The following is a 12,461-nucleotide window of genomic DNA, read 5'->3' as shown; positions in this document are numbered from 1 at the left end:
TTGATGCCATCCTTTTAGAGAGACTGAATATTTCATCCTCAGATGCTCTGCCTCATCACGCCCTCAGCATCTACTATTTTCATGATTTATTATTCACAGCTTTGTGATGGAAGGAGCCCAGGCCAGAAGAAAAAGCTGCAGTCTTATTCTTCAACCATGGTTGCAAAGCGCTCAGCCAAGCTCGTGATGTGTCTGCCAGCGGGACATATTAGAGTCAAGACAGAGTGCTTTTCTTCATTTCTGCCTTCTTTATGTTGCATCAGTGACACTAATGAAACCTGAGGCGATTCAAAACGACTCAATGAGAATTTAAAAAATGTCCACTTTTTGAGTTAAATTGTTTTTAATAAATGCGGAAACATCTGAACACATTTGTGTTTGTTTAACTGATCAAAGATAATCTGATCATATTGAAAAAAGGTTTAAAAAAATGCTGAAGAAGAATCTGGAAAAAGCTGGTCGTAATGCAAACTTTGGTTAATAATCAGTCTCTCCAATCCAACCAGCAGCAGAAAACCCAGCATGGCCTAGTTCTCACAAACAAAGTAAACAGAGTATGGAATGTGTGTTCTCAACTGGTTTAACCCTTGTGCTATATGCACTTTAACATTGGGAGTTGGGTCATCTAGACCCACTAGACAGTGCTCTGAACCTTTTTTCTTCAATGATTTGTGATCTTCACTGGTGTCCATGGATTACATGAAATCTTTCCGCCTTTATCCACCTCTGTCATGGTAGGGAGAACACGTCAATGGAAGGGTGGGGTCATCTAAGATAGCACAAGGGTTAAATAGTACGAGTTGTTTTCAGTGTAAAAGGGGAAAAATACGTCACTTTAAGTTAAGCCACGATAGCTTCACTTGTAGAAAATATATAAAAACAACACAAACAGAGCAGATGTTTTGCCATTTTTTAGTGAGACATCAAGGCAACCTTGGTACTCATTGCAATTATTTTGAAAGTTGTAAAAAAGAAAAACTCATTTCTGATCATCCCTTTTGCCAAAACAGTCATATAAACAACATTTGCCTCAACACAGTTTCATGGTGCAATTCAGAATAAAGTACCTTGCAGAGTTTTGCAAAATTTAAATTAAAAAATTTAAATTATTCATTCATTCATTCATTCATCTTCTTCCGTTTTGTCTCTTTCGGAATCACTGAGTTGCTGGAGCCTATCCCAGCCACTTGTGTGCGAAGGCGGGGGGCACCCTGGACAGGTCGCCAGTCTGTCGCAGGGTAATAAATGAAAAATTGAAATTACATTTTTTATTTCATCGTGTGACTTTTAGTCACCTAAGATGAAGACTTGAGTGAGTCAGCGTGGGGGGAATCTTGCTAGGATCCCTTTTAAAAAGGGATACCAGTTTTACCAGTAATTATATCTCTTATTGTTTGTGAGAAGCTCAGCCTACATGAAGTCATTGCCAATTAAACTTTACCCTGAGGTGATATAATTATACAATGACTGTATGTCGCAGGAAAATGTCTGAGCTAGCTATTATCAGAAATGTAACATAGATAGTGAGACTGTGGCAGATAAGATAAAGTGTAGAGGTGGGATTGTATGCGTAGAGATGACACAGCCTAGCACTTTACCACAATCTGTTTTTTTTAAAAAGCAGACTGAATTGATGAAATAACAACTTCTAGAACAAGTTCTAAAAAAAAATCACAATTGTGTTCAGCAGTCTGGCTTTAGTCTGAGTTAAGATCTTGTCTAGATGAAAACAATGAGTGGAGCCCCTAAGCATTTCCATCTCTCACAGTTTTTACAGGGACTATTTAAAGGATTAGTGCCATCTAGTGGTGTAAGCCATTAGTTGCAGTCAAATAAATGTGTACCACAAGGAGAGTCTCAGTTGAACTAATAGAGGATTGCAGTAGAGTGAGCTGCATGACGGTGCAGTGGTTAGTGCTCTCACCTTAGACAGGAAAGGCCCTGGTTTACAGTTTTCCCCGTTGGTTTGGCTCATTTCCTGAAACTGAAATGACAATCTCAAAGCTAAAAAGTCATTTCTGCATATACACTTCTGCACAACAGTTCAGCTGACTGGAAATAGCAAAAATTCTTTCCCAAAACTCATCAGGCACACTTCAGAAGCAGATTATTTTCTCAGATGAAGAGTCAATGGCATCAAAATGGCATAGATCCCTCTAAGTTACTTTGGCTCATTCTCATCCACTTAGTTCTTTTCTCAAAGTAACTTGGATGCTTCAGCACAACACCATGGATCACCTGCGGACGCTGATGTCTCTCCCAAAACAGTTTATCCACGGATCAAAACCAAGTTTATTTCTCACACAAACAGTCAAAAAGCATCATCCCTTTGGTAGTTTTTTGAGCACTGCAGGTCAGAATGCTTAGATTTTTTGTCACTATTGAAGAGCTCGAGCTAACAGGTTACATTTTTATATAAAAGTAAAAGACAAACAAAAGAATTTCACAGTAAGAGCAGCTTCTGAATTTGGACTTCACGCACATGTACACAGCATACACTTCTCTGTACAAGTCCAGCGTAAAAACACGACCAAAAGAAAAATCCAGTAGGCTGAGAGAGCTGTAAGTGACAGATTACAGTAAACTTCACTGGTCTCTGTGGGTGTCCTCCCTCTCGTGGACATCGTCTTCATGCTCTTGGCCATCCACACGCTCCTCTGATATTTTCCCTTGCTATGCAGCGAGTGAGGAAACGACGTGAACGTTTTAACCTTCCCTTGCATTGACCCCATGTGATGTTCTCACATGCAACATCCATCACTTGCAGCAGGGACCTCTTACTCCCCCACCACGCATCCTCACTCCTCCAGCTGCTCCTCTTCTTCTACTTCCTCCAGCTGCTTCTCTTCCCCTTCTTCCGGCAGGAAGCTGACCTTGCTCATTTTGTTGGTGAGGTAACTCTATGTTCAAACTACAAATGTTATTGGCCCTGGCCTATTCTGTTACACATTTACCAGAATTCACAATCACAGAAAGCACCTGTGAGGTTACAGAACTAACTGGCTGATTGGAAAAACTCTTCATTTATCAGTGAAGGTTTCATTTCACCCGAGCGTCAATAATTGTCTTGAATTTAACAATTGTTCCAAGAAATTCATGCATGTTGGTCAAAGAATTTTCTTAACTAATTTTTAAATTGAACAAATGATTGTGCATATGACAGCTCCCACAATGAAATCTTGCTGACATGTTTTAAAGAGAATGGCCTTTAGACTGAGGATTGAACCAATCAGTTTAGATCAATAAGATCTAAGTAATTGTAAAATGTGCTAAACATGGGTTCACTGTGCTAACTCTATGCTACACGTACAAGACCACTTGCAAAGTTCACAGACACACTTGAGACATCAATACAATTGCAATTGGATGAAAGCAATGAGAAATGACATTTTGTTGTGAACAAGTGCAAGTAAATTTTCCTTCTGCCCCTATTAACATCAATTTAAATATATAGAAACACTCAGAAATGCAATTTTGAGCTTAATTTTCTTTACACATGTCGTCCATCATCAGAAAAATGCCATAAGAACAGGTAAAAACATCAAAAACACAGTTTTCATCAGAGCGGGCTTTTAAAGACCAACATTTGTTCTTTCAGGGCAACTTTTGTGGAACACTTTTGCCCTTAAGATCAGAAAAAAGGCTCAAATATTCACATCAACTCCTTGAATGTACTAAACTCCCATAATGGCTAAAAAGCCAAATTCAAAGCTATACCTTTATTTTTTGTTCATACAGGTTCAGCTGTTTAAAAAAATTGCATTACACTGCATGATGTCACAACAAAAGAGTAAATTAGTGGGAAATGCTCTAAAAAATAGTGTTTTCTGTGCATGGACAAAGAATAACACATTTTTGCATATTTAGGTCATCTTTTTTTTCACCTCCCCATCTGGATTCGTGCACAAACACAGAGCATTTGCATCCTCCTGGTTTGCAGCTGGGCATGACATCCTGCAAAGCGACATCACTTTCCTCTAAGGCAAGTCACTGCTCACTCGACTGGAGCGTGAACACATAGCCACGCAAGGATTTCTGTGTGTGGAAATGTGTGTGGCGTGTTTGTGCACGTGACTTTGCACCGTCATCGCTGCCCAATGCCACAGCCAAAGCTGTGCCTCTTAAAGCACAGATTATATCAGGAGATGCCATGTTAGCAGAGCTGTTCCGGTATTTGTTTTTTATTTTATAAATGTTAAATTCTTATGACCTGCTGGGGAGCAACGACAACAATAACAACAAGTTGACAGCAGACAAGTTGAAGAAAGGTGTCTGCCAAAGCATGAGGAGAGACCAGAGGGCAAGGAGCTGCTCTGACTTTGAGGAGGATTCGGATGATCGGGAGTCATCATGTGGGTGTTCGTCAGATGAATATTCGTCGTCACTTTCCGATCTGGAGGAAGAGAATGTGATGAAGAGGAGCCAGAGGTTCTGCAGGTCTTTCAGTTTGGGGGAAGATCAACAGCCTAGGAATGAAGAAGAATGCTCATCGGTCACCTCGGATGAGGCGTCACCCGCTGAGGTGGTGGAGTCCGACGTGAGAACCGAATCTATGCAAATGGAGAAAAAGAAGACCGTTTGTGAGATGAACCAAACCAGGTCGGGCCTGTTCAGGCCTCAGGGGTTATGGCTGGCAGTGGCGAGGTGTCTGTCTCTCCCGTGGCTATCCATCAGCAGACAAAGTAAACGGAAGCTAGCCTACCAAGTAGATTTGGACCAATCAGAGGAAACACAGGCATCTGCCAGCTCTGCCTCAACCAATGACAGCTCTTCAAGCTCTTCCTCTTCAGGCGACAGAGAAAAGCCAAAACAAGAGCAGGAGGACGTCGGGGGCAGAACAGGTCGACCCCTTCGTCAAGGAGTCTCTCGTTCCTCTCCCAGAGTACAGAGAGCGAGACAAATGACAGACTCGGTGTGGGCTTCAATGGTTCTGGACAAGGAGATGTTCCTGAGAGTTGAGCTGGTGGATTCAGGCAAAGAGGGGGATGACATACGTTACCGGGCGGAATGGACGCTGTCAGAGAGAACGAAGGAACTAGCAGACGGAGTCTGGATCTCCAAAACTCAAAGAGTTATAGATTGATCTGTTAGGTTCACATTTGAGCACTCCTGAAGATTCCACAGCGTCTAGCTTTAAGTAGGACTGTTGACACCGCATGAATGGTCCACATCTTCTCAGTCATTGTGACCCTTGATAAGAAACGGCCTAGATTGAGGGACTAATCAGCCCAAAAAGCTTTTCATGACGGCTGTGTCAAATGCTGCAAACTAATAAAAATGTACTCAATCCAGTACAGTGACATTTAACTGCTGATTGGGGTTTTTGGTTCATTTTTCTGCTTATTAGATCTTTTACAGAAATGCTTAAGGGTGTTCACTTTAAAATAGTAGTCCTGAAGTACAGCTCATGCATTGAAAGTGTTGCTGCTCTGTGCTTTCTTTTTTGCGAAGACTTAAGGTCAAAATTCTTTAGATGTGCTGCTTAAGATTGTAAAATGAGTTTTAGTTTAGTTTAAATTAATACAAGTTTGAAAAAAGAACAATAAAACTATTTCTAAAAATGTTATTTTTAATTTGTGTGGGTCATCTGAGTTATGAATGCCTCAATTATAAAGACTCAGACTTTATCAGAGTTTTACTTCAAGGTTATGAGGTAAAAGCAAGAATTAGTCAGTTGTATTTGCCCTTGAAAGTACTTCAACAAAATCTAATTTCAAAGACCTAAAAATAAAAGATCATAGTGTTTGAGGCATGAAGTTTAAACCCTTTTTAATGGAGTTTTGAGGAAAATAAGGACATTCATGCTTTAAAAATGTATGCACTTTTCCCTCTTGATATTGGTTCATGTCATATTTTTCGTCTTTCCTCCTCCATATTGTTTAAAACCACCCTATTTAGTTGGAGGCCATCACTGTCAAAACACAAGATTATTTCAATTTTGATTCAGTAGTTCCCTATTTATTTTATACGGAACCCCCAAAGGGACATAGAAGGATTCAAAATTGGTTCTGGTTTTTCATGTGCACAAGAAAGTATCTGGTGAGCACGAGAATGAATCTCATGCGCAGCACAGCAGGAGATCAAAGCTGGTGTATCCCTGAAACAAACCACACGACTTTAGAACTCGCTTTAGGTGATGTTCAGAGATAACATAACGATGACGCCGGACAAGTAAAGCTGCAATGTCGTCGTAGGTGATTCAGAAGAAAAAACAAAACTCAATGAGCTCATGTTCTGTCAATCTGAGGTAACTGACTCTGAAAAGGTCTCCTGTTTGCAAAAGGCTTAGTTCTTGTGTGCACTAGAACAGTACTATTTTTTTTCTATGTACCTTTTAGGGGCTCCGTAGACTAACAATTCATTTAAATGTTGATTTTTTTTCTTCAAAAAATGGTCAAAGTTTCAAGTCACTGCAGTCAGACTGTTCCTGACATGCAGACATACTTTTTTTTTGTATTTTTGCTTCATCTTGTGGCTTTCAGATGGTGGACGTTCTTCTTCTTCTTTCCTCAGAGCTCAAATATCAGATCTGATCAGATTTAGAACGCAGGGTTTGGCATTAGCCACTGTTGACTAAGAAAAACTATTCATTTTTTCTTTAGAAATGGTAGAGAAAAGATAGTTTACGTTTAATTTGATAGAAATAAGATTCATATATTTACTTTTAATATCAAGGCCTTGTATTTATATCTTGCTGTATCATATTTAATGTATTCCGGTGGTTAAATGTTGTAATTGTTACTGGTTGGTTAGCCAACATAGCCAGCATCGACTTCCCCTTTCATTTTTGCTTATCATGGCTTTTTGGATGCCTTTGTTGTCTCTCACTGTGAGTGGTTCAACATCACAGCTGCGGGTCGGTTTGCTGCAATCCAAAAACAGAGGCAGGAGAGACACTCGACAAAAAGGAGCACCTGAGTCCAGAGGATGAATGACAGCTGTGTTTTTGTGCCGGGGTGTGTGCTGCTCATCTGTGAGGAGGACAAAGCGGGTGGCGATGAAAAGGCTCCAGGATTCACTGTGACGATAGAGATTAGTCAGCCTTTGATGACTGTCCCTTCCATCACTTTGTGGGTTTTTATCATAAACGTTTGGCCGCCTGGGCTTTCAGCTTTCTGCATGCTGACTCAAGGAGTGTGTGTTTCTGTAGGTGTGCTTTCTGCGGGCAGAGAAAGTGCAACGATTTTCATTCTAGTGTAACAGTAGCATGATAAATCACTCTCCTGTTTTCTTCCCGCTGTCAACAGCACATTGGAATGGAGCAGGATTTTTTTTTCCTGTTTAGCACACAAAGATATTATGAAAATGCAACCGGAAATGTTTTCTGAAATGTTTTTTTTTTTACAACATATTTATCTTAAAGCTACAGTGAACATTTATTGAAATAACTAATATAAAATATACAAATATTGTCAGCTCTAAGGAACTGTTTGTTGACTTTATTTTCATTTATTGACTGTTTTTGTATCATTTTTTTAAATGCCAACCAGTACACTCCATTAGACCAGTAAGCTGTGCATTGTTAGTTCATTCCTGTGTTGTATGATTGCATAAGCAAAGATATTTTTAGACAAAGTCATTCCAATAAGAGAAGGAGGATCTAATGTTGTGGAGAGCTGGAACAACACAGTCTCTCTTTGAGCATAAAGAGACAGGGTTATCTTTAATCTGTGTCATTTCTATCAATGTGGTCAATATATTTATACTTATTATACAAGTGTGTCGTGAATTTCTAGTTGTTTTCTATTTAACCTCTGAAACAACAGAAGCTTTTAGCAGATTTGAGAAAGAAAATTATATATTTTTTAAGATAATAGGGATCAAGTCATGGTAAAAAGAAATGTGTCATAAAAAAATGACTGCACCATGTCAGAGTATTTTTAATCAAAATGGAAAATTCACGTTTGAAAAAAAAACAAAAAAAACAATTAAAACCCTTCTTTTAATAATTCCTATTAAAGTGAACACTGTGAATTTTACTTTTATCAGCTTTTCCTTTTGAAATTTGAGATTTGTTAGACCTTAAAATCCTTTAATAAACATTTAGAAAACTAAATTCAATGTGTTAAAATTGGTATCTTTGTTTATATATATAATCTTTTGGTTTTGTGTTAAAGTGTACACTGACAGAGAAAATACAGTACTGATGTTCTTGGCACTATAACAAAGTTTTCTGTTTAAATAAATTCATTAACATAAATTAAATCTAACATAACCAGGTTATTTTAAACTTGTAAGTCTGTGTCTTTTATTGTTCTAGTGCTCTCTCTATTCTTTAAAGCAGGTTTTAAAGGCTTGCAGCCCCGAAGCGCCTTGTTTTCCGATGGTCTATAACAGACTCTCTTCTTTCCTTTTTTTGCTTTCATGTGTTATGGTTTATCACACTGTAGTTTAGATTTTTTACTTTCAAGCATGTCATGTTTAAGTTTATCTATCCATGAAATGATTCCTCCGTCTCTTGCATTTCCGTCCTAATCTTAGTTTCTGTCAGAGTGGCCCACAAAGATACAGATAAAAAAAATGATAGACTCTCTTATTTTAGAAAAGCTGACTTTGGAGAATCATTTTCATGGAACTCTAGAGGGAATCTGTGAGTGATAGCTGCAGGTTTTTATCTCAGCTTAGGACTTAAGGCTTGGGGGCTGGAAAACCTGTCACTTGTGAGTCTGTGTGCACATCTTTTTCTTGTCTCTGAAGTGTCCTTCATCTCTGTTATAATTGCTCTAGTTAATTTTGGATTTTGGACACACTGTGGTCAAATTAATTTGAAAGCTCTGATGTATTCTGTGTTATAACTGTTCTGATTTTTCCAATATTTCAATAATTTCAGTGTTTTGTTAAAGTTGTCCGCCTTACAGAAGTATCTTTATCAGGTCTGACTCCTCCTGATCCCTGAGCCTTTTGCAGGAATGTAGGCTAGTTAACGCAGATATAATGTTATCAGTCACACACTGAAAACACCCACATCTTGCCTTTTGCCACGTCTGACAATTTAGGCAAGAGATTGCACCCGTGGCATGCCAGCTGAAATGACAAGCTGTTGGAAAGTTCTGCTTATCAAACATTAGTTTAGCATATATGATTAAACCAGCATCAGGTTCATTAATGAAGGCTGCTTAAACTGTCAAACTTCTGCAAGCTCAATCTCTGCATTTATCTGCAAAATGTTGTAATGAATAGACAATGTAAGTTTTCAAACCATGCAAAAGCTCACTATGTCAAATAATTAACAGACAATTTCATGGTTTTTAAATTAAGATGTTCATTTTAATTGCTTTGCAATTTAATTTTTCCTGAGACAGTATCAGCAGTCACTGGGTGATGAAGAACATAAAACTCATAGAACTGTTTTAGAATCACTGTTAGTAGATCCTGCATGCCATACAAAGGCCCCACTGAAGTTTAGAGGAGCATACATATGGGAGGAGAGGTTGTGGAGGTGGGTGCCAGGCACTCATGGTGTGGGGGGAGGCTCTTTGTAGGTTGTGTTGTGGATTCTCTCTGTGCAGATGCTTACGTGACACCTATTCGCCCTGGGAGCCGTGTAACGGGAGACCACTGACCAGCGGATTCTGCACCCTCCTCTCTGCATTTACATATTCATTAATACATTGTATAAATCCTTGGGCAGGGAGAGAAATAGTGCTCTTTCTTTGTGTTCCTGCTGTGAGGGAAATTGATTGAGCCCGGATATCTGTATTAGAAATATTGTTAGGATAATAAACCTTTGGCTTGACTTGGAAACCCCCGTCTGTGCGCTTTCATTCCAACAGAATCTCCACGCTTCAGTGATTTGGTATGTTTTCGCTGACAACAATGTTAGTTTAAGACGTGAAAATATTGACATGACTGTTCAGGAATAAAGGACCCTTATCTGATGTCTCAAATGAGATCCTCACATTTTTTTGATTTTCAATTGTTTCTATACAGCAAATGGTCATTTAGAAACAAATAGCAACAGATGAGTTATTATTTCCATAAAGTTATGAAAATCAGAAAAAGTTGTGGATTTTCTTTCTTTTGGGGGGGGGGTATTAGTTATTTTCACAGTCTATTTTCCTACCCGGAAGTAAAATGTTAAGAAAGTGTGTGTGTGTGTCAGCCTGGGGTTCTCTGGCAGCCAAACTGTATTACTATTTTCCTCATTGTCAACATTTATTGGCACCAAAAAATGTTTTTGTCTTTTCAAAATACTGGTAGATGCTGTTAATCAGTCCTTTTGTCTCATATCTTCTTTCTGACAAATGAGTTTTGAGAGCCACCCCATCCTACACAGAGGTCAAATCTTTAAAGAATGATATAAGAACCAAGCCTCTGTTTAATATTGGCTGTGTTTTAATATCCAATCACACAGTGAGACTTCCTGGCATTTGGAGTTTGAAATATTCTTTCAGGAACAGATGAGTAAGCGGTACAAGAAAGCACCAGTTTCAAGTCCTTTTCCAAAATCATAAACTCACATTTAAATTTTTATAAAGCGTAATGTAAAAAATATTAAAAAACAAAAAAACAATATAGGAAGTTTAAAAATGTCAATGCTAAAATGCTAAAACTGCAGTAATTTTTTTAACCAGTTTAATCAGAAATCAAATAGAAGTAAATTAAAATAAAATAAAATTGGGGACTATTTTGAGAAAAAAAAATCATTTTTCACTTTTTATCTATCAACATACTAGTCTTTTTTTCTTCTGAAATGTTTCACTCCATCAGTCCACGTTTTTTTTTAAATAGCCTGCAGCTTTACAGATCTTTGGTGCAGAGAAAGTTCAGAGAAGAAGCTTTCTAGTTTTCCTAACGTCTGTGAAGAGATGCTCCGACAAGCACATCTCAGAGCTGATGTCAGAGTATAAGTAAAAGCTTACTCATCACTTTCTAAATCTGCTTGCCTTTGGACTGGATGAGTAAGAGCTGCAGAGGACCGCCATAAGAGATCAGAACTAAAACAAATACACGGAGCTGCAATGAAACGTGTGACAGAACAGTATGAAGACAGCCTTTTGAAACATTTTTAATACGTTTCAGTTTCATATACTGTAATTGAGATTTGTGTTTTAGTCTAGAAACTGACAAAAATAGACCACTCTGCTAAAAAAAAAAAAAAAAGTAAAAATATAGACACAAACTACTACATTTATTTGAGTGTAAACTACTTATAGGATTATTGAAGCAGCCTAACCTATTTGCTACCTCATCAAGGACCGGGCTATAAATCCTTTTTTTAAAGATTTACACAGTTATGTTTGTTTGACTCTTGGTGAGTCTTCAAGGTACTTTAATGCTAAAAAGCATTTTTTTTCCTTTTTCTTTTGCCTTGTGAGAACAGAGATTAAAATGTCTCAAAAGAATCTGTATATTTCACCAAGACAACAGAAGAGCTGAACCCATGGAAATCATTAAGTGGACTACAGTGCACTCTGTTGGAGATAAGGTTCTCTTACACAAGGGCATAACTTTTGATTGACATGATATTGTGCCTAACTGACAGTCCACATTGTGGTTTTTACATGTGTTGTACCGTTTAGCACAAAATTCTCTTTTTTCTTTTTTAAAAAGATATTGTGTTTTAAATTTGATTTCTTTAAAGTTAGGTAATTAAAATATAGACAGCTTTTAAATTTAGTGTAAACTGTAGAACAGAACTGTAATTTGTGAAATATGTATTTGTAAATGTAATGAAATTTAAATAATTTCTAAAGAGTATTTCTTGTTAATTAGAAATCCACATATTTAAAAAAAACAACTCTCCATTGCAGCAGTTGGAGAAGCATTTTTCTTTTTATTACTTTTTAAAATTCGAATTTGTTTTCATCAAAATTTTGAGGAAGAATTTATTTTTAATTTTATAATCTACTAAAAGATGATAGACTAAAGGGATGTGAATTGGACTGTTTAGATGATTATAATTACTATACTATCTTATTATTGTTATTTAAATTAATCTTTAAGTGTTTAATTATTAAATTAATCATATTTTCAATATTAAATCTTGCCATTTGCACTTTATTTAAATAAAAATAAGTTACGTAAAAAGTTGCCTCATTTTTTACCTGCTAATTTCTAACGCTAGATGGCGACATTGATCATTTTGGCTCCTGCTATCCTTTCTGAAACAGATTGTCATCAAACAGCACTTTTAATCTTGTAAGTAATGTTTTATCAGTCAGATAAACCTTAAAATTTAGACAGTAGATACACTTTTTAAAGTATTTTTTGGGGTGTTTTTGAAAAGAAAGTATGTTATTCTTTTACTATCATGAACTTGATCATTAAACAAATCTATCTCTAAGTCTTTTAGAATCCTTTTTTTTCCACTACATTTGAACTTCACATATATGGAGTCCTGTTCATAAACTGTTCATAAATTGATTTGATTTTGATTTGAAATGGTTTGTTTCAAGCAATTAAACAGGAATAATACACAAGAACATCACAATCATCAGTTATACATTCATACAATGACG

Source organism: Oryzias latipes, chromosome 11, assembly GCF_053564925.1.
Source record: "Oryzias latipes strain Hd-rR chromosome 11, Olatipes_Hd-rR_3.1".
NCBI classification, from domain to species: Eukaryota; Metazoa; Chordata; class Actinopteri; order Beloniformes; family Adrianichthyidae; genus Oryzias; species Oryzias latipes.
The sequence above is the reverse complement of the archived record's forward strand: the minus strand, read 5'-3'. Positions refer to the sequence as shown.